Raw genomic sequence first — 11,109 nt, 5'->3', positions numbered from 1 at the left:
CAAAACATGTTACATTATGCTGCTTTGCTCAGTGCCTTTCACACCTGAAAGTGAAAGATACCTGCAAGCTTTCCAGCAGCAGCCAAAATTCTACTCACGTTGCTAATATTATTTTCATTATCCATGTTCCTGTAGAAGTTACTAACAAAGATTGAAATAGTCCTGAGAGGTTTTCAAATATACCTTGTATGATGTGCACTATTTACGGTACTTTTCTGAACAACTCATGATGTCATATATGAGATAAAACTTAGAATGGTTTGAAATGAACCCTGGGCTGAATCTTTTGCAAAGTAAAACTGACCTGCATTATTTTCATAAAAAGCTTATACCAAGTCAGACCATTGGTCCTCTAGCTCAGCCTTTGCCAACCTGGTGGCTTTCAAATCCTGTGAGTCCCAGCCAGACCCCACTTGGTAGAGGCAGCTCCAGGTCAATACAGTATATAACTTAAATTGTATTGTTTTACTACTTGGTTGGAATGAATGAATTTTATTATCTACAGTGATTGTTAGTGGTGCTCTGGCATTTCAGACAGGGATCTTTCCTAGTCCTACCTGGGATCTTCTACATGCAAAGCATGTGGTCTACCACTGAGCCACACTTCTACTCCATGATACTTTCTATAACATGGACTTGTTTCCACTGCAGTGGCATTCATATGAATAATGTGATGCAGGAACAGAGCCAGTCAAGTTGGAACCTCATCTTGGTGGGCTGCCAAATCATGGCAAATACCTGTGTAATCACCCATGTAATCTCATTACACACCACATGGAAGTGGTAATCCCTTGGGTCTTATTCTGATCAGAGGTAGCTCCTGTGAAGCACTTTCTTACTTGTTTATTTATTATGACATTTATATAGCACCCAATAGAGGTGCTATATAAATAGAGGCTAAAATCAATTAAATACAAAAATAAGACCATAAACATGTAAAATCGAATGCAGCATAACACTAATACATCATAAATTCTATAGCAGAAGATGAATACAACAAAGCTCACTGCAGCACCAAATATTCACAGATCTTAGTACTCCACAAGTATCCGAAAGGTCAATAAATCATTAAAAAGAATGAAAAGCCGGGGGTGGGGAGATAAAGTTTTCAGTTGGTACTGAAAGGATGACAACATGGATACCAGGTGAGCATCTCTGGGGAGGCCATTCCATAACAAGGGTGCCACTAGTTGTCACCTGCTTCCATTTATTTGCTGTAGACATCTGAAGAAGGGACTCAGAAAATGGCTTTAACTCCACATAACTTTGAAAGAGATGATACTTCTGAAAATCTGGTCAAAACCCGTTTAGAAATATAATGGTTATTAATAATATTTTGAATTAGGCCTGGAAATGGGCTGGAACTGGATCTGGAAATCATCTGAATGACACAGCACTGGCACAATATGATTTTACCCATGACAGCCATTTTGTATTATGCCATGCCTCCTCAATGGTGACCATTTTGTGACTGGTGCCTCCAGCATTCTCTCAAAATTCAAATGTGCTCATTGGTGGCCTCTGCCTGAAGGCATTCACAGGCTAGGGTCCTCTCATCTTTATTACGATGGAAGGATCTTTAGGATGGGTAACCTGTGGTAATACATTTTTTAAAATAATATTTGGAATTTTTACATGTTTTTTGTAATTAATTTTAATGTGTAATGTTTTATTCTAATATTTAAGAGGATTACTTATTTAGCTGTTAATTGTGTCCAATAATTGGGAATTTATTTGTGGTGTTTTTGTTTTTTATCTTTATGATATTTTTAGAGATGTTGACGATCTCTCCCTAAAACATAAGCAATTGTCTAAATAAATTTTTAAAAAATGTGGTATTTTATCTGCGGGACCATGGCATATGCAAAAACACAAAGGGAGTCTTCTGGCACCTGGAAGACTAACAAATGTTATTAAGGCATCAACTTTTGTGGTTAAGATTTAATCAAGTGGTCTACAAAAGCTTGTGCCATAATGTGTTGGTTTTTAATCTGCTACAAGACTCTTTGTTGTTTCTTGCTGCAGCACAGACTAATACAGCTTCCCCTTTGTACATTGTTGAACATACAGCAGGAGATCTCAAGTGATGAACATATATGTTCAAGCTGGCTTACACTATGCTGTGCTGGTTAATAGAAGCATGGAATACATACAGTGGACATTTGAAAAATTCAGGAGCCTCAGGCAGAAATACATAATGTGAGATTCAGCCCATCCCTACTGTTATTTTTATGCTGTGGAGATGTGCTACAAAACAAACCTAATTCATGATTGCTTTTGGAAGTGGTTTGCAATTATTCTTTTCAGGCAAAAAACATTACCTTGGGGGACTTAGCTTTCTCATACATCAACATGTTATTGCATTTGTGAGAATATTTCCTTCCTGCCACACCTCACTTTTTGACTGACACAGCTAATTAGAACAGTTCTTGAACTTAATGTGATTTTCTGGCTGACAATGACCATTCCAAAAGGGGCATGAATAGAACAACCTGGCTTTAGGAGATACTGGGTTTTTAAATGGCAGCTTCCTTTTCTGCAGCATAAAATCAAAACATAGTATTTCATATAATAGCTTGAAAGCAAGCCCAGAAGGTGTGGTTATCCTGAGATAATCACCCTCAGGGGGGATTAGAAGCAATCTGCTCATAAAAACACATCAACAAATGGAAAGGTCTGCAAAGAAGAAGTGGGAAAGCAATGAGAAAGAGTCTATGTCCATGGGAGCTGTTGACTACCGTAATTACAAATAATTCATTGGTAGCTTAATTCCAGCTACTGATGTCATGGGTAGATAAAAATGTAGTTTTCAAATTGCCGTTTTCTTCCATTGTTTTTCTGGGAGTGCAGTCCTTATGCAATGTATGAAACAGAGTACCAAGCTGGAGCATATCATGGGATTTCTTTCACAATGTCATTCCATCTTACCACCGTTCCCTTGTCATGGTCAGAACACCTCTCAGTGAGATTTAGGCTGTCACTTGTCTTTCCCCACCCCACCCACAGAAGCGGATGATAAACCCTTAGAAGAGGTTTCCAGATAGCTCTGGGGTTTTTTCCAGCAGACAGGTTTGGTGACTCTGTCAAAGCCCTGGCTAGTCTGTGAAACAGAGAAATGACTTGGGCGGTTGCCATGATCACCACTGTATGCCCTTTTCCACTTTGCCAGGCCCAGGTGGTATACTGATATACCCTGAAGCTAAGGAAAATGTATCAGGTTGGAAGATGGCTGGAGTAGAAGTGGTCAAAAACTCCCAATGAATGCAATCAAGTATAAATGTGTGCTCATTCTCAAGCCTAGTTTGTGGCATTGAAGGCAGTGAAGAAAAGTTACTTCACTGCCTCCATTGCATCTTTGGTGTCTCATTTAGTGGAGCTTTATAGTGTGGCGTGGAGATTCTGATCCAAAGAACATGGAGAAGTTGACCTGCTATAATAGAGTATAGGTCCCTACAGATGCAGGGATCTTCAAAATGTGGTTCAGTCACAGAAGGCTACTAAGGGTTCCATCACATCCTCTGGGCCATAATGAGGATTTTCAAGATAAATTTCAATCAGTGTTTATGCCCAGTTTTAACACTGAGACCACCTTGGTCATCCTATATTATGACTTATGTTGGGAAAGGGTTAGAGGTAGTGTGTCCCTTTTGATTCTTCCTGACATCTCAGTGGCTTTTGATACCATCCATCATGGTATGCCTCTGGGGAGTCTGAGCTTAGCGTAGGGGGTAGGGAGTATTGTTTTGCAGTGATTCCACTCATACTCAGATGGTTATCTCCAGAAGGTGGCACTTGTAGGATGTTGCTCAGCTCCTTGGAATCTCCAATGTGATTTGGGCATCCAAGCTCTTTAACTTCTACATTAAATGACTGAGTGGGATCATCCCCCCATAATGTTATGTGATTTTATTATTGTATTGTTTATTTTGATTGTAAATCACTTTGGGACTCCTCAGTGGGAAGTGATGTAAATCTAATAAACCTAAATGTAAACACTTCTTCACATCATGTTTGGTTGGGGGTAGCTTTGTCCTTGGCCTATTGTGTAGTCTGTCAACAAATGTATTTCTGTGGTGTAGCCATGGTTCAATTTTTTTTAATCAGATCATACAGATTTTGAATTTTGAACATGGGAGACTTTGGCAGAGTGGAATCATTTAAAAAACAACATGTCACCTAGTTATTCAGTTAAACAACATACTTTAGTCAAACTATGCCTGTTGCAGATCTGGTAGGATGGTCCAGGGTGTGGATTGGTAGCTGGCTAAGTAATTGAATTTGTCACCATGCCAGGTGATGTGGGCAAGGGTAGTTTAGCTGTCATAGTGAACACTAAGGGGCACCAACTTAGTGAAGAGATGTTCCCCCAACATACTATTCATTGCCAACCAGCTTGAGAGGAAATTGTGAGGGAGCACAGAACTTGGGTGCCTGGATATTTCTCTGAACGATGTGCCACTACATGCAGATCTCAGATGTTGTCCTGGTCTCATCTTTAAGGTGAGAAGGAGAGGATGGACACAGGTCAGCTGAAACCCTGAAATGGTGCTCAAAGCTGGAGTCGTGTTGTTCAGGTACCCAGAGCAGAAGTTTCTCTTAAGCCTTTCCTTGGTTTTAATGAAGTTGCGACTTCATTACATGTCTCAAATATGTATCATGTTTTCATTCCTTGCTACTGTATAATATTTTATATGAATGGTATAAAAGACTAAATAGGAGATGTGTTTTCCCAGCAAATTATCTTTCTTGCACACATTATAGATTAGATGTGTCCAGGTTCATATAACTTATTATCAAAATAAATATTTCAAAATGTATTTTCTAAAAAATCCAATACATTCTCAATCTGGCATCAGCTTGAGGCTTTTTTCATTCTTTCTCACGTTCATAAAGAAGCTGAAATATATAATTAATGTTGCTTGTTGCTGCATGCTAAAATATATGAAGAGCTTATATAGTATTCTGATCAGATACTACTACCATGATACCCTATTACTGAATACCATTTAGAGAGAAAAGTCATCTACTTGAACAGTAGGGTTTTCGGTCCATACTCTGTCTAGTGTGCCTACACCATCATTTTTCAAGTATTGCATTTATAGCTTATGAAAATTGATCTTTATATGTAGGAACAGTAGATTTAAAATGACATATTTATGAGAAATGATGGCATACTTTGATAAAAAAGAGCATTGTTCAGAAACATGGTATATGAACATGGTAGTAACTTGCCAAGTCTGGATGTGCTGAACAGATCTGTGAGTACAATTATTTGTGACCCCCATAAATGACTTCTTCATTATTGCCATCCAAGGAAGTAGTGGCTGGGTTTTGCATGCTGAAATGCATGCTTGACTTCAAGCATTTAAGCAGTAATCTCTGGAACTTATTAAAGAGCAATGCAGATTTAACAACATCCTCTTTCTGAAAACGGCCACTCTCTGATTTATTTGTCTTGAGCATACTGTATTTATCTCATGAACGAATAAAGTTTATTTAAGGAGAGAGATATACAGTAGCCAAATCCATACAATTACACCAAAATTTTCTTCTTTTCTCAAAAGACAGTTGTCAATGATGTTTTCAGATTTGTTGATGTGTCCATATGTACCTCCATTTTTTTTTAAAAAAAGAAAATTATAAATGTACAAAGCTCCTGCTCATGATTAATGATGCCTGGCAGATCTGTGATCTTGAATGAAAAACTATATGCAGTGGGCTAATGAATCCTATAGATTCAAGGTCCACCCCCATCCACTGCACCCAAGCTGCCCTCAGCTTTGGAGATTGCAGGAGGCGGGGAGACAGAAAAGTGTTATGGGAGTGGGGGAACACCTTTGTTTTTACACTATTCCCTTCCATTGGGTGGAAACACCAGTTGCTTCCATGGGATAGATTCCCACTGTGCTTGTGGGTGTCTGAGGTGAGCTAGGAATCAGTGTAGTTGTCCTCTTCCCCGTCCTTGTTGCCACACAGAACAGAAGTTGTTGGGTGGCTGGAGGGAAAATTAATCATGCGGGCTCCAAGTCTGGTGTATTGTCTCTCCCTTACCAAGGTATGTCAGAGGAATGGGAAGGTATTGGATCCTGTGGATACAGTGGATCCAAACATGTTCCCTTTCCCTCCCTGCTGCCATTGGAATGCTGATGACAGAAGTAAGTCAAACATGGAAGTTTCTGTGGGTAGAAAAAGGAAGCCTCTGGGAGTGTACTCCTCCCTATCCATGGCCCCTCTTTTCCATCCTCAGAGGGGAAGATCTGCAATGGCCCCTAAGACACTCTACAAGGGACCATAGGATTACACCCTTATCCTTTACACTGTACTGTTAAACCAGAGTGATGGATATTACATTATTTTGCTACATCATGTTTTAGGCAGTTTTTTAAAATGAGTATGGCTGTACTCTTCACCCAGATATCCACCCTATGCAAGGCATTTGATATATCTATGTAAACAATTATGGAGTGAGTATAGTGTGAGAGTGTCTTTTAAGTAGTAAAGAGTATTGTAATGTGATTATTCAGTTTATGGCTGTGATCCAGAGAAGCTGCTGCCAGGTGACAAGAGGTCTGCATTTGCAGACAAATTGCTTATGAGAATGTAAATTGCCACGTGCAATATTCTTCATAGCGATGATCTCAGGCATTTACAGGGCTCACAGCCATCATCCACATTGTGCCAAATTGTACACTTATAGAGGTGTAGCACTTTGCATAACTATTTGGTTAAGTGTGGCGAGGAACAGCCTGCAAATTATATACCGCCTTTATTTACCTTGGTGTAGCTCCTGATCTCTAAAGAATAAATGGATTTCAGGCCTGGTGAATCTTGAACCAGAAACCTGCTCTTTATGTACTACTACAGTAGTGCCCTCTCAGTTGCCTTCTGATACCTTATTTTCAAAGTATCTCCACTCATCAAGCTGCTTCAAGCTGATTAAAATTTTAACCTTACTGTCTTCTGTGAGCTACAAATGTTCATGCTGCAGGAAAGAGCAGTGCATGGCAGGAAAAGAAGGAAACACAGAGAGAAGCAAGTGGAATGAAACAGGCCATAGCTTTAATAGATACATACAACTTCAGGAAAGTATTGGTGCACCGTGCAGGATCTGGACTGATGCAATCTGGCTGTTACCTGAAATGCATCAGCCACCCAGGCAGCCTGCTTAGGTGGATATGGAAGAAGAATGGTGCAGGCCTTCTGTCTTCTGGTGGGCTTGATCCTTCTGGAAAAGCAAGTTGGGCAGTCATCAAGTGCTGGTAGTAAGAGGAAGAGGCCAACAGTCACAGTGTATGCAGCCACTTAACAGGTCATGAACCTGATCTGGAGAACAAGAGTGGCCAGAGGCAAGGAAGAAATGACTTGGTCTAACAAAGGCCAAGTGCTGACTGAACACTTGTACCAGGGATGGGCAATCTGTGGCCCTCCATACGTTCTTGGACTCCAGCTCCAGCCAGCATGACCAATGACAAAGGATAATGGGAGTTGTAGTCCCTTACACTGTGACTGCTCCTTGAAGGCTCCACCCCCTTATATGGTTCCTTCAACTAACTGAGCAACCCTCCACCCCATAGCTGGAGAATAGGGATTTTTAAAGGAGCAGCCCTTTGACTTGAAGCACAGCAATTCATTCTCTCTCTGATGTTTTTAGTTTAGCAAGAAAAATGAGTAAGAGGTGACGTTATAGAAGACTATAAAATTATGCATGAAAAACCCCACACTTAGCATAGAAAGTCCATTAGAGAGTCTGCTACATAACATGCTAGTTTTCTATTTTCATGAATTATTTTTGCACTGGGCAGCATTTGCTTATGTGCAGACTACAACCACCTTCAGTCTCAAGTAGTACAGCCCAGTCTCAAATTTACCACCTCAATGAGAACTTGGCCATTCCTGGATGGTATTCCTGGTAATTATCAGTACTTGTGCTTAGCTAAATTCCTTTGCCTGTTCTGCAGTTGATACTGCAAACACTTCAGTTGTGTGATGCCAACCCACTCCTCAGTAGCAGATGCTCAATTCTCAAGCTACAATAGCCTCCCTCTGTTGTTAATGTACAAGGCAGATCAAAATACGTTTAACCTATATGTGATGCTTTTTGGCTCTGGCCCACTGCCTGGAGCAAATTGTATCAAAGCAATGATTTCTTCAATAATGCCAGTTGATATGTTGAAAACTGACATGTAGTAATGGGTGTCACATTAAGTGGTACCTTTGGTACAGAAGTCCAGTGCACTGAAGAAAAAACCATCAATAAAAAGAAAGCACTCTTTTGAATACCTGAATATTAGCTCAATCAGCACATTCAGAGTTATTCAATAACTTTAAAATCCCACTGAAAACATAAACTCCACTGTAGCAGGGATGTGTTTTATTATATTTGTTTAGTATAAATCTGTAGAGTATTTGCAATGGATATTACTTCCATATGAAAACTTTGGCTTTCTGCTTCAAGGAGACTAGATATTTATAATAAAAAAGAAACAATAGTGTGTGTATAGAGTGCTGGATTCTATGAACCAAGGGTGAGAGAAACAGTGACGCTTTGTATGTTGCTGAACTCCAGCCACATGGGCAATGGTCAAAGATGATGGAAATTCGTAGAACCATAGAATTGTAGAGCTGGAAGGGACCCCAAGGGTCATCTCGGTCACCCCCTGAAATGCAGGAATCTCAAATGAAGCATTCATAACAGATGACCATCCAATCTCTGATTTAAAAACTCCAACGAAATAAAGTGCAGCACCCTCCAATGGAATCTATTGCACTGTCAAACACCTCTTACTCAGAACTTAGAAAGTTAATCCTGGTGTTTAGTTGGAATCTCCTTTCTTGTAAATTGAAGCCTTTGGTTCAAGCCATACCCTCCGGAGCAGGAGAAAACAAGCTTGCCCCATCTTCCACATGACAGCCCTTTAGATATTTGAAGATGGCTACCATAGCTCCTCTCAGTCTTCTCTTTCCCAGGCTAAACATACTCAACTCATTCAACTGTTTCTCATAAGGCTTGGTTTCCAGACCCTTGATCACCTTGATTACCCTCATCTGCACACGTTCCAGCTGGTCAACATCCTTCTTAAATTGTGGTGGATTGCCACATATCAAATCACATGTCATTGACTAGATCATATGCCTCATCTTCAGAATGACTTTACATTTTTTTGTTGTGAATTCCTAGAAGCCTTTAAAAAGACACCTTAACTAGAATGAAACCGGGTGCATTTTCATTCTAGATGGTTGTTGCTATTGTCCACTTGATCTTATCACTGTTAAACATGCTTGGTAACTTATTCACTGGAGTACTGCACTGTGCTCTGTAAGTTGCTCCAGTTACCAATCTTGCTTTATCTGTACTTGCTTCTGATTTTTTCCAAGGCCAATTAAAGATGTTGGTTATTACCTTTGAAAGCCCTAGATGGACTGTTCTTCGTATAGCTTAGGGGCTTCATTTCTTGTTCTTGCTATCATGCCTTTAAAATCAGAAAGAATCAGGCCAGGCCTTACTTTGTACTTTCATTCACTTAAGATGACATTTTGAATGGGACAGTACCTTTTTGGGAACCCCATGCCCATGAAGATATTACCTGAATGCTTCTGCTTCTACTAGCAACCGATGACACAAACATCCTGCAAACAATCTCAGCAGCCTTTTCTGGGCTTTTGATGGTGTTCTGTTTTCTCTTTACCTCAATTTATTAATAATCCACTCACTTCACATTGCTAGTGTGTTTTATACATTGGCTTGTATAAAGGTAAAGGTAAAAGATCCCTGACAGTTAAGTCCAGTCGCAAACGACTCTGGGGTTGCAGCGCTCATCTTGCTTTACTGGCCGAGGGAGCCGATGTTTTTCTGCAGACAGTTTTTCTGGGTCATGTGGCCACCATGACTAAGCCGCTTCTGGCGAAACCAGAGCAGCTCACGGAAACTCTGTTTACCTTCCCGCTGGAACGGTACCTATTTATCTACTTGCACTTTGACGTGCTTTCAAACTACTAGGTTGGCAGGAACTGGGACCAAGCAATGGGAGCTCACCCCATCACGGGGATTAGAACTGCCGACCTTCCAATCGGCAAGCCCTAGGCTCAGTGGTTTTAGACCACAGCGCCACCCACATCCCAATTTTAAAATATTAGAATTTAAATAGTGGCTGTGAAAGGCAAGTTTGGAATTTCATCTGTAAGACTATAATGTGGTTACTCTACTCATGATACTCCTGCATTAGTATTGATAGTTCAGTTGTTTAGAGCATGGTGCTGATAATGCCAAGGCTGCAGGTTTGATCCCTGTATGGGACTACTGCATATTCCTGCATGGGGTTGGTCCCTTCCAACTCTGTGATTCTATGATATAGAGCCTTCAGCTGAAACAAATATGTCTCTCCAATATTGGTCTCTATAGCCACAACAGACACTATAACTCTCCAACAGTTTGACTTCACCCCCAAAGGCACACTCTTCCATTGTCTCCCAAGACAGATGGATGCTAACTAGCTCCGCTGAACACAGACGTATCAGTTAAGTCAAAATTCTGTATTTCAATAGCATGAATGAAAACAATTCATGAAAATGCTTACAAATAATTACACATATAAAATAAGAATTAATATCCAATTCAAAAAATAACAAACAGAACTACCAGCCAATCAAATCTAATGACAACAGAAGCTTATATTGAAGGTACCCTGGTCTCTGAGCCATTTAGCAGGGGTGTGCATTTGGCTGAGGCAAATCTTGTGTCCCAAGCCAAATTGGGCAGATTTTGAAAGATTCAGAACTGAATCAAGCTGCTTCTGATTTCTCAGGTTTGCCTTGGAACTCTGGACATCCCAGCAAACTCAGACAGACTCAGACTGTATAGGACTGCAGCCTTAATAAATTCCAGTGATGTTTTCTTCCATAAAAGAATTTGGATTTAAGTGTGTGTATTTCAAACAGCACAGTAGCTTATGCACTTCCAAATAACATATGAACTAGATTTGCTGTTTCGAACCTGAATTATGCTTTGCATTTCCCAGATGTAATGAAAGAAATAATCCACACTGAAGGAATTATAGTGGGGGGGGGCGATTTAAGGAGGGTGGTGTGACACTGATTCAAAACCAGCTCAAT

The sequence above is a fragment of the Podarcis cretensis genome (assembly GCF_951804945.1).
Source record: "Podarcis cretensis genome assembly, chromosome: 4".
Classification (NCBI taxonomy): Eukaryota; Metazoa; Chordata; class Lepidosauria; order Squamata; family Lacertidae; genus Podarcis; species Podarcis cretensis.
The sequence above is the reverse complement of the archived record's forward strand: the minus strand, read 5'-3'. Positions refer to the sequence as shown.